Below are 11688 nucleotides of genomic sequence, written 5' to 3'. Positions count from 1 at the left end.
TAACTGAGGGATACGGAGACCAGAACTGTGCACGGTGCTCCAAGTGTGGTCTAACTGAGGGATACAGAGACCAGAACTGTGTACGGTGCTCCAAGTGTGGTCTAACTGAGGGATACAGAGACCAGAACTGTGTACGGTGCTCCAAGGGTGGTCTAACTGAGGGATACGGAGACCCGAACTGTGCACGGTGCTCCAAGTGTGGTCTAACTAAGGGATACAGAGACCAGAACTGTGTACGGTGCTCCAAGTGTGGTCTAACTGAGGGATACGGGGACCAGAACTGTGCACGGTGCTCCAAGTGTGGTCTAACTGAGGGATACAGAGACCAGAACTGTGTACGGTGCTCCAAGTGTGGTCTAACTGAGGGATACAGAGACCAGAACTGTGCACGGTGCTCCGAGTGTGGTCTAAATGAGGCATACGGAGACCAGAACTGTGCACGGTGCTCCAAGTGTGGTCTAACTGAGGGATACGGAGACCAGAACTGTGCACGGTGCTCCAAGTGTGGTCTAAATGAGGGATACGGAGACCAGAACTGTGCACGGTGCTCCAAGTGTGGTCTAACTGAGGGATACGGAGACCAGAACTGTGTACGGTGCTCCAAGTGTGGTCTAACTGAGGGATACAGAGACCAGAACTGTGCACGGTGCTCCGAGTGTGGTCTAAATGAGGCATACGGAGACCAGAACTGTGCACGGTGCTCCGAGTGTGGTCTAACTGAGGGATACAGAGACCAGAACTGTGCACGGTGCTCCAAGTGTGGTCTAACTGAGGGATACAGAGACCAGAACTGTGCACGGTGCTCCAAGTGTGGTCTAACTGAGGGATACAGAGACCAGAACTGTGCACGGTGCTCCAAGTGTGGTCTAACTGAGGGATACAGAGACCAGAACTGTGCACGGTGGTCTAAATGAGGGATACGGAGTCCAGAACTATGCACGGGTCGGCCTATAGCAGCCCACCCCCAACCCCCCCCCCCCCCCCCCACTCTGCTTGATTGGCACCAGTTCCCCTCCCCTCCCCCACCGACACTGGCCTCGCAGCAGTGTGTGGGTTCCATCTGCGGGAGAGGGGCCTCCGACGTTGACCGGATTCCAGCCCAGTCATTTCAGACCATGGAGCTGGTACTTGGAGGGTGTCGAGATCCGCGGACCTTTCTGGACTGAGGCAGAGAAGAGACCGATTGTTGTCTCGATCGTGGAGTGCTGTGTGTTGAAATCGAGATCGTGTGGGCAAAGAGGAGGAAGGATTTGGGTGAGGCAGAGCAGGCGGGATGTTGACCAGTGGTTTGGGGAGCTTTGTTTATTCAAAGGTGGGACATGGGGGTTGCTGCCTGGGCCCCGTCCCTAGTTGCCCCCCCCCCCGTTGAGAAGGTGGGGGTGAGCTGCTTTCTTGACCCCCATGTGCTGTGGGTAGACCCACAATGCCCCTGAGGGAGGGAATTCCTGGATTCTGACCCAGCCACACTGAGGGGAACGGCGATATATTCCCGAGTCAGGATGGTGAGGAGCTCAGAGGGGAACTTGCTAGGGGGGGGGGTGGTGTTCCCATGTATCTGCTGCCCCTTGTCCTTCTGGATGGAAGTGGCTGTGGCTTTGGAAGGTGTGGGTGTGGGGCCAATCAAGTGGGGGGGCTGCTTTGTCCCTGGAAGGGGTCGAGTTTCTTGCATGGTGTTGGAGCTGCCCCCATCCAGGGGCAAGTGGGGAGTATTCCCTCACACACTCCTGACTTGTACCATGTAGATGGTGGGACAGGCTTTTGGGGGAGAGTCAGGAGGGGCGTTACTTGCTGCAGGATTCCCAGCCTCTGACCTGCTCCTGTAGCCACTGGGTTTATATGACAAGATCAATTGTGTGGTCAATGCTGACTTTGAGGAGGGTAGGCCATTGATGAAGCAGCTGGAGATGGTTGGGGCCCTAGGACGCTACCCTGAGGGACTCCTGTAGGGACCGTCCTGGAGCTAAGATGACCCTCCCAACAACCACAACCATCTTGCTCTGTGCCAGCTGCATCCCTGATGCCCGTTGATTTGGCCAGGTTGGCATAAACAAGTTGGAGCGTAATTGGTTCTCGAGGGTGGGGAATCAACAAACAAGCAGTCTGTTTGAAGTTTTCTTTCTGGCTCGTTGGCCGAGTATTGTTTGGACAAATGGAGCTGCACTCGTCGTGGTTGGAAGGTGCCAACTTGTGAAAAGCAACAAGAGAGGAGTTCCCCTTGAAGGAGCCTGGCACCGACACCGTGTCTGCACATCTGCTGTGGGAGGACAAACACAAAAGGTCACGCTTTGATCCGACAGACCACCGCATTGGAATTGTTTCAGTGCCCTTCACTGCGAAATATTTAGAGAGATGTGCGCAGATCATTTGGAGACATGGATCACGGAGACCACTCGAAAGTTCAGGGCTGGCATTCCTGATTGACGGCGGTGCAGTGCTCCACATGAGCAACGCACTCGAAGTAAACAGTTCCCTCCCGAACGCCTGATGAGATGGACCCGTCGCCCAAAACAGGAAAGGTCAACTCTACCATCATTCCATTCGCGAAGGTCATCCCTGAGTCACGTAGATTGCTACCCTATTCTTAACTCTCGGTGCCGGGAATGATCCGGGAAATCATTCCTGCACCTTCTGTGGTCTAACTGAGGGATACGGAGACCAGAACTGTGCACGGTGCTCCAAGTGTGGTCTAACTGAGGGATACAGAGACCAGAACTGTGTACGGTGCTCCAAGTGTGGTCTAACTGAGGGATACGGAGACCAGAACTGTGTACGGTGCTCCAAGGGTGGTCTAACTGAGGGATACGGAGACCCGAACTGTGCACGGTGCTCCAAGTGTGGTCTAACTAAGGGATACAGAGACCAGAACTGTGTACGGTGCTCCAAGTGTGGTCTAACTGAGGGATACGGGGACCAGAACTGTGCACGGTGCTCCAAGTGTGGTCTAACTGAGGGATACAGAGACCAGAACTGTGTACGGTGCTCCAAGTGTGGTCTAACTGAGGGATACAGAGACCAGAACTGTGCACGGTGCTCCGAGTGTGGTCTAAATGAGGCATACGGAGACCAGAACTGTGCACGGTGCTCCAAGTGTGGTCTAACTGAGGGATACGGAGACCAGAACTGTGCACGGTGCTCCAAGTGTGGTCTAAATGAGGGATACAGAGACCAGAACTGTGCACGGTGCTCCAAGTGTGGTCTAACTGAGGGATACAGAGACCAGAACTGTGCACGGTGCTCCAAGTGTGGTCTCACTGAGGGAGACGGAGACCAGAACTGTGCACGGTGCTCCAAGTGTGGTCTAACTGAGGGATACGGAGACCAGAACTGTACACGGTGCTCCAAGTGTGGTCTAACTGAGGGGTACAGGGACCAGAACTGTGCACGGTGCTCCAAGTGTGGTCTAACTGAGGGATACGGAGACCAGAACTGTACACGGTGCTCCGAGGGTGGTCTAACTGAGGGATATATAGACCGGAACTGTGCACGGTGCTCCAGGTGTGGTCTAACTGAGGGATACGGAGACCGGAACTGTGCACGGTGCTCCAGGTGTGGTCTAACTGAGGGATACGGAGACCGGAACTGTACACGGTGCTCCAAGTGTGGTCTAACTGAGGGATACGGAGACCGGAACTGTGCACGGTGCTCCAGGTGTGGTCTAACTGAGGGATACGGAGACCGGAACTGTACACGGTGCTCCAAGTGTGGTCTAACTGAGGGATACGGAGACCGGAACTGTGCACGGTGCTCCAGGTGTGGTCTAACTGAGGGATACGGAGACCGGAACTGTGCACGGTGCTCTAAGTGTGGTCTAATTGAGGGATACAGAGACCAGAACTGTGCACGGTGCTCCAAACGTGGTCTAACCGAGGGATATGGACATTCGGTCCTCCTGCCATTCCTGGACTCCTATCCTTCCCTACACCACCGAAGTGTAGCGCCTCACAGTTGTCTCTCTCTACACCTCCTCCCCCTGCCCCACACCCACCAAAGGACACACATCCACACCCAATCAGCACCAATTTCAGATCTTTAATGTTTAATAGTGAGAAAAGTGTGTTTAATTTTGCGTTACATCACAAAGACAGGTTCTCTCATTGCTTTTAGACTCATAGCTAGTGCAAAGCTTCAATACAGCACAGAATTAGACTCGTTTGTGTTTCTTTCTTTCGACGTTAATATTCCATTAATAGTGGATGATGTCCACGAGAGGTTAATTCCCGATTTGCCGTCACGAGGGGACGTGTCGTGCGCTGGTACTGGCCGTCACTGGGAGCGACTGGGAGTGGGCGGGGGAGGGGGTGCAGTTGACTGTCACGGTGCAGTGGGGTGAGGGGTCTGAGGTGTTGAGGTGGTTCCGCCCTAGTTTACCGACAGGAGGACGGTTGGGTCTTGCTGTTTGTCCGACACCCATCGACCGAGCCGTCAGGGCGAGGATTTCTTCACCAAGGTATGGTCTAACTGAGGGATACGGAGACCGGAACTGTGCACGGTGCTCCGAGTGTGGTCTAAATGAGGGATACGGAGACCAGAACTGTGCACGGTGCTCCAAGTGTGGTCTAACTGAGGGATACAGAGACCAGAACTATGCACGGTGCTCCAAGTGTGGTCTAACTGAGGGATACGGAGACCAGAACTGTGCACGGTGCTCCAAGTGTGGTCTAACTGAGGGATACAGAGACCAGAACTGTACACGGTGCTCCAAGTGTGGTCTAACTGAGGGATACGGAGACCAGAACTGTGCACGGTGCTCCAAGTGTGGTCTCACTGAGGGATACAGAGACCAGAACTGTGCACGGTGCTCCAAGTGTGGTCTAACTGAGGGATACAGAGACCAGAACTGTGCACGGTGCTCCAAGTGTGGTCTAACTGAGGGATACAGAGACCAGAACTGTGCACGGTGCTCCAAGTGTGGTCTCACTGAGGGAGACGGAGACCAGAACTGTGCACGGTGCTCCAAGTGTGGTCTAACTGAGGGATACGGAGACCAGAACTGTACACGGTGCTCCAAGTGTGGTCTAACTGAGGGGTACAGGGACCAGAACTGTGCACGGTGCTCCAAGTGTGGTCGAACTGAGGGATACGGAGACCAGAACTGTACACGGTGCTCCGAGGGTGGTCTAACTGAGGGATATATAGACCGGAACTGTGCACGGTGCTCCAGGTGTGGTCTAACTGAGGGATACGGAGACCGGAACTGTGCACGGTGCTCCAGGTGTGGTCTAACTGAGGGATACGGAGACCGGAACTGTACACGGTGCTCCAAGTGTGGTCTAACTGAGGGATACGGAGACCAGAACTGTACACGGTGCTCCGAGGGTGGTCTAACTGAGGGATATATAGACCGGAACTGTGCACGGTGCTCCAGGTGTGGTCTAACTGAGGGATACGGAGACCGGAACTGTGCACGGTGCTCCAGGTGTGGTCTAACTGAGGGATACGGAGACCGGAACTGTACACGGTGCTCCAAGTGTGGTCTAACTGAGGGATACGGAGACCGGAACTGTGCACGGTGCTCTAAGTGTGGTCTAATTGAGGGATACAGAGACCAGAACTGTGCACGGTGCTCCAAACGTGGTCTAACCGAGGGATATGGACATTCGGTCCTCCTGCCATTCCTGGACTCCTATCCTTCCCTACACCACCGAAGTGTAGCGCCTCACAGTTGTCTCTCTCTACACCTCCTCCCCCTGCCCCACACCCACCAAAGGACACACATCCACACCCAATCAGCACCAATTTCAGATCTTTAATGTTTAATAGTGAGAAAAGTGTGTTTAATTTTGCGTTACATCACAAAGACAGGTTCTCTCATTGCTTTTAGACTCATAGCTAGTGCAAAGCTTCAATACAGCACAGAATTAGACTCGTTTGTGTTTCTTTCTTTCGACGTTAATATTCCATTAATAGTGGATGATGTCCACGGGAGGTTAATTCCTGATTTGCCGTCACGAGGGGACGTGTCGTGCGCTGGTACTGGCCGTCACTGGGAGCGACTGGGAGTGGGCGGGGGAGGGGGTGCAGTTGACTGTCACGGTGCAGTGGGGTGAGGGGTCTGAGGTGTTGAGGTGGTTCCGCCCTAGTTTACCGACAGGAGGACGGTTGGGTCTTGCTGTTTGTCCGACACCCATCGACCGAGCCGTCAGGGCGAGGATTTCTTCACCAAGGTATGGTCTAACTGAGGGATACGGAGACCGGAACTGTGCACGGTGCTCCGAGTGTGGTCTAACTGAGGGATACGGAGACCGGAACTGTGCACGGTGCTCCGAGTGTGGTCTAACTGAGGGATACGGAGACCAGAACTGTGCACGGTGCTCCGAGTGTGGTCTAACTGAGGGATACGGAGACCGGAACTGTGCACGGTGCTCCGAGTGTGGTCTAACTGAGGGATACGGAGACCGGAACTGTGCACGGTGCTCCGAGTGTGGTCTAACTGAGGGATACGGAGACCGGAACTGTGCACGGTGCTCCGAGTGTGGTCTAACTGAGGGATACGGAGACCGGAACTGTGCACGGTGCTCCAAGTGTGGTCTGACTGAGGGATAGGGAGACCGGAACTGTACACGGTGCTCCAGGTGTGGTATAACTGAGGGATACGGAGACTGGAACTGTGCACGGTGCTCCAGGTGTGGTCTAACTGAGGGATATGGAGACCAGAACTGTGCACGGTGCTCCGAGTGTGGTCTAACTGAGGGATATAGGGACCAGAACCGTGCACGGTGCTCCAAGTGTGGTCTAACTGAGGGATACGGAGACCGGAACTGTGCACGGTGCTCCAAGTGTGGTCTAACTGAGGGATACGGAGACCGGAACTGTGCACGGTGCTCCAAGTGTGGTCTAACTGAGGGATACGGAGACCGGAACTGTGCACGGTGCTCCAAGTGTGGTCTAACTGAGGGATACGGAGACCAGAACTGTGCACGGTGCACCAAGTGTGGTCTAACTGAGGGATACGGTGACCAGAACTGTGCACGGTGCTCCAAGTGTGGTCTAACTGAGGGATACGGAGACCAGAACTGTGCACGGTGCTCCAAGTGTGGTCTAACTGAGGGATACGGAGACCGGAACTGTGCACGGTGCTCCAAGTGTGGTCTAACTGAGGGATACGGAGACCAGAACTGTGCACGGTGCTCCAAGTGTGGTCTAACTGAGGGATACAGGGACCGGAACTGTGCACGGTGCTCCAAGTGTGGTCTAACTGAGGGATACGGGGACCAGAACTGTGCACGGTGCTCCAAGTGTGGTCTAACTGAGGGAGATGGAGTCCAGAACTATGCACGGTCGGCCTATAGCAGCCTGCCCCCAACCCCCTCCTCCCCACCCCCCCCCCCCCCAACTCTGCTTGATTGGCACCACATCCCCTCCCCTCCCCCACCGACACTGGCATCGCAGCAGTGTGTGGGTTCCATCTGCGGGAGAGGGGCCTCCGACGTTGACCGGATTCCAGCCCAGTCATTTCAGACCATGGAGCTGGTACTTGGAGGGTGTCGAGATCCACGGAACTTTCTGGACTGAGGCAGAGAAGAGACCGATTGTTGTCTCGATCGTGGAGTGCTGTGTGTTGAAATCGAGATCGTGTGGGCAAAGAGGAGGAAGGATTTGGGTGAGGCAGAGCAGGCGGGATGTTGACCAGTGGTTTGGGGAGCTTTGTTTATTCAAAGGTGGGACATGGGGGTTGCTGCCTGGGCCCCGTCCCTAGTTGCCCCCCCCCTTGAGAAGGTGGGGGTGAGCTGCTTTCTTGACCCCCATGTGCTGTGGGTAGACCCACAATGCCCCTGAGGGAGGGAATTCCTGGATTCTGACCCAGCCACACTGAGGGGAACGGCGATATATTCCCGAGTCAGGATGGTGAGGAGCTCAGAGGGGAACTTGCTAGGGGGGGGTGATGTTCCCATGTATCTGCTGCCCCTTGTCCTTCTGGATGGAAGTGGCTGTGGCTTTGGAAGGTGTGGGTGTGGGGCCAATCAAGTGGGGGGGCTGCTTTGTCCCTGGAAGGGGTCGAGTTTCTTGCGTGGTGTTGGAGCTGCCCCCATCCAGGGGCAAGTGGTGAGTATTCCCTCACACACTCCTGACTTGTACCATGTAGATGGTGGGACAGGCTTTTGGGGGAGAGTCAGGAGGGGCGTTACTTGCTGCAGGATTCCCAGCCTCTGACCTGCTCCTGTAGCCGCTGGGTTTATATGACGAGATCAATTGTGTGGTCAATGCTGACTTTGAGGAGGGTAGGCCATTGATGAAGCAGCTGGAGATGGTTGGGGCCCTAGGACGCGACCCTGAGGGACTCCTGTAGGGACCGTCCTGGAGCTAAGATGACCCTTCCAACAACCACAACCATCTTGCTCTGTGCCAGGTGCATCCCTGATGCCCGTTGATATGGCCAGGTTGGCATAAACAAGTTGGAGCGTAATTGGTTCTCGAGGATGGGGAATCAACAAACAAGCGGTCTGTTTGAAGTTTTCTTTCTGGCTCGTTGGCCGAGTATTGTTTGGACGAATGGAGCTGCTCTCGTCGTGGTTGGAAGGTGCCAACTTGTGAAAAGCAACAAGAGAGGAGTTCCCCTTGAAGGAGCCTGGCACCGACACCGTGTCTGCACATCTGCTGTGGGAGGACAAACACAAAAGGTCACGCTTTGATCCGACAGACCTCCGCATTGGAATTGTTTCAGTGCCCTTCTCTGCGAAATATTTAGGGAGATGTGCGCAGATCATTTGGAGACATGGATCACGGAGACCACTCGAAAGTTCAGGGCTGGCATTCCTGATTGACGGCGGTGCAGTGCTCCACATGAGCAACGCACTCGAAGTAAACAGTTCCCTCCCGAACGCCTGATGAGATGGACCCGTCGCCCAAAACAGGAAAGGTCAACTCTACCATCGATCCATTCGCGAAGGTCATCCCTGAGTCACGTAGATTGCTACCCTATTCTTAACTCTCGGTGCCGGGAATGATCCCGGAAATCATTCCTGCGCCTTCTGTGGTCTAACTGAGGGATACGGAGACCAGAACTGTGCACGGTGCTCCGAGTGTGGTCTAACTGAGGGATACGGAGACCGGAACTGTGCACGGTGCTCCGAGTGTGGTCTAACTGAGGGATACGGAGACCAGAACTGTGCACGGTGCTCCGAGTGTGGTCTAACTGAGGGATATATAGACCGGAACTGTGCACAGTGCTCCGAGTGTGGTCTAACTGAGGGATACGGAGACCGGAACTGTGCACGGTGCTCCGGGTGTGGTCTAACTGAGGGATACGGAGACCAGAACTGTACACGGTGCTCCGAGTGTGGTCTAACTGAGGGATACGGAGACCAGAACTGTGCACGGTGCTCCAAGCGTGGTCTAACTGAGGGATACAGAGACCAGAACTGTACATGGTGCGCCAAGTGTGGTCTAACTGAGGGATACAGAGACCAGAACTGTACACGGTGCTCCAAGTGTGGTCTAACCGAGGGATACAGAGACCAGAACTGTGTACGGTGCTCCGAGTGTGGTCTAACCGAGGGATACGGAGACCAGAACTGTGCACGGTGCTCCAAGTGTGGTCTAACTGAGGGATACAGAGACCAGAACTGTGTACGGTGCTCCAAGTGTGGTCTAACTGAGGGATACGGAGACCAGAACTGTGTACGGTGCTCCAAGGGTGGTCTAACTGAGGGATACGGAGACCCGAACTGTGCACGGTGCTCCAAGTGTGGTCTAACTAAGGGATACAGAGACCAGAACTGTGTACGGTGCTCCAAGTGTGGTCTAACTGAGGGATACGGGGACCAGAACTGTGCACGGTGCTCCAAGTGTGGTCTAACTGAGGGATACAGAGACCAGAACTGTACACGGTGCTCCGAGTGTGGTCTAAATGAGGCATATGGAGACCAGAACTGTGCACGGTGCTCCAAGTGTGGTCTAACTGAGGGATACGGAGACCAGAACTGTGCACGGTGCTCCAAGTGTGGTCTAAATGAGGGATACGGAGACCAGAACTGTGCACGGTGCTCCAAGTGTGGTCTAACTGAGGGATACGGAGACCAGAACTGTGCACGGTGCTCCAAGTGTGGTCTAACTGAGGGATACAGAGACCAGAACTGTGCACGGTGCTCCAAGTGTGGTCTAACTGAGGGATACAGAGACCAGAACTGTGCACGGTGCTCCAAGTGTGGTCTAACTGAGGGATACAGAGACCAGAACTGTGCACGGTGCTCCGAGTGTGGTCTAAATGAGGGATACGGAGACCAGAACTATGCACGGGTCGGCCTATAGCAGCCCACCCCCAACCCCCCCCCCCCCCCCACTCTGCTTGATTGGCACCAGTTCCCCTCCCCTCCCCCACCGACACTGGCATCGCAGCAGTGTGTGGGTTCCATCTGCGGGAGAGGGGCCTCCGACGTTGACCGGATTCCAGCCCAGTCATTTCAGACCATGGAGCTGGTACTTGGAGGGTGTCGAGATCCACGGAACTTTCTGGACTGAGGCAGAGAAGAGACCGATTATTGACTCGATCGTGGAGTGCTGTGTGTTGAAATCGAGATCGTGTGGGCAAAGAGGAGGAAGGATTTGGGTGAGGCAGAGCAGGCGGGATGTTGACCAGTGGTTTGGGGAGCTTTGTTTATTCAAAGGTGGGACATGGGGGTTGCTGCCTGGGCCCCGTCCCTAGTTGCCCCCCCCCCGTTGAGAAGGTGGGGGTGAGCTGCTTTCTTGACCCCCATGTGCTGTGGGTAGACCCACAATGCCCCTGAGGGAGGGAATTCCTGGATTCTGACCCAGCCACACTGAGGGGAACGGCGATATATTCCCGAGTCAGGATGGTGAGGAGCTCAGAGGGGAACTTGCTAGGGGGGGGGGTGGTGTTCCCATGTATCTGCTGCCCCTTGTCCTTCTGGATGGAAGTGGCTGTGGCTTTGGAAGGTGTGGGTGTGGGGCCAATCAAGTGGGGGGGCTGCTTTGTCCCTGGAAGGGGTCGAGTTTCTTGCATGGTGTTGGAGCTGCCCCCATCCAGGGGCAAGTGGGGAGTATTCCCTCACACACTCCTGACTTGTACCATGTAGATGGTGGGACAGGCTTTTGGGGGAGAGTCAGGAGGGGCGTTACTTGCTGCAGGATTCCCAGCCTCTGACCTGCTCCTGTAGCCACTGGGTTTATATGACGAGATCAATTGTGTGGTCAATGCTGACTTTGAGGAGGGTAGGCCATTGATGAAGCAGCTGGAGATGGTTGGGGCCCTAGGACGCTACCCTGAGGGACTCCTGTAGGGACCGTCCTGGAGCTAAGATGACCCTCCCAACAACCACAACCATCTTGCTCTGTGCCAGCTGCATCCCTGATGCCCGTTGATTTGGCCAGGTTGGCATAAACAAGTTGGAGCGTAATTGGTTCTCGAGGGTGGGGAATCAACAAACAAGCAGTCTGTTTGAAGTTTTCTTTCTGGCTCGTTGGCCGAGTATTGTTTGGACAAATGGAGCTGCACTCGTCGTGGTTGGAAGGTGCCAACTTGTGAAAAGCAACAAGAGAGGAGTTCCCCTTGAAGGAGCCTGGCACCGACACCGTGTCTGCACATCTGCTGTGGGAGGACAAACACAAAAGGTCACGCTTTGATCCGACAGACCACCGCATTGGAATTGCTTCAGTGCCCTTCACTGCGAAATATTTAGAGAGATGTGCGCAGATCATTTGGAGACATGGATCACGGAGACCACTCGAAAG

Source organism: Chiloscyllium punctatum, chromosome 47 (assembly GCF_047496795.1).
Source record: "Chiloscyllium punctatum isolate Juve2018m chromosome 47, sChiPun1.3, whole genome shotgun sequence".
In the NCBI taxonomy this organism is placed as follows: Eukaryota; Metazoa; Chordata; class Chondrichthyes; order Orectolobiformes; family Hemiscylliidae; genus Chiloscyllium; species Chiloscyllium punctatum.
The sequence above is the reverse complement of the archived record's forward strand: the minus strand, read 5'-3'. Positions refer to the sequence as shown.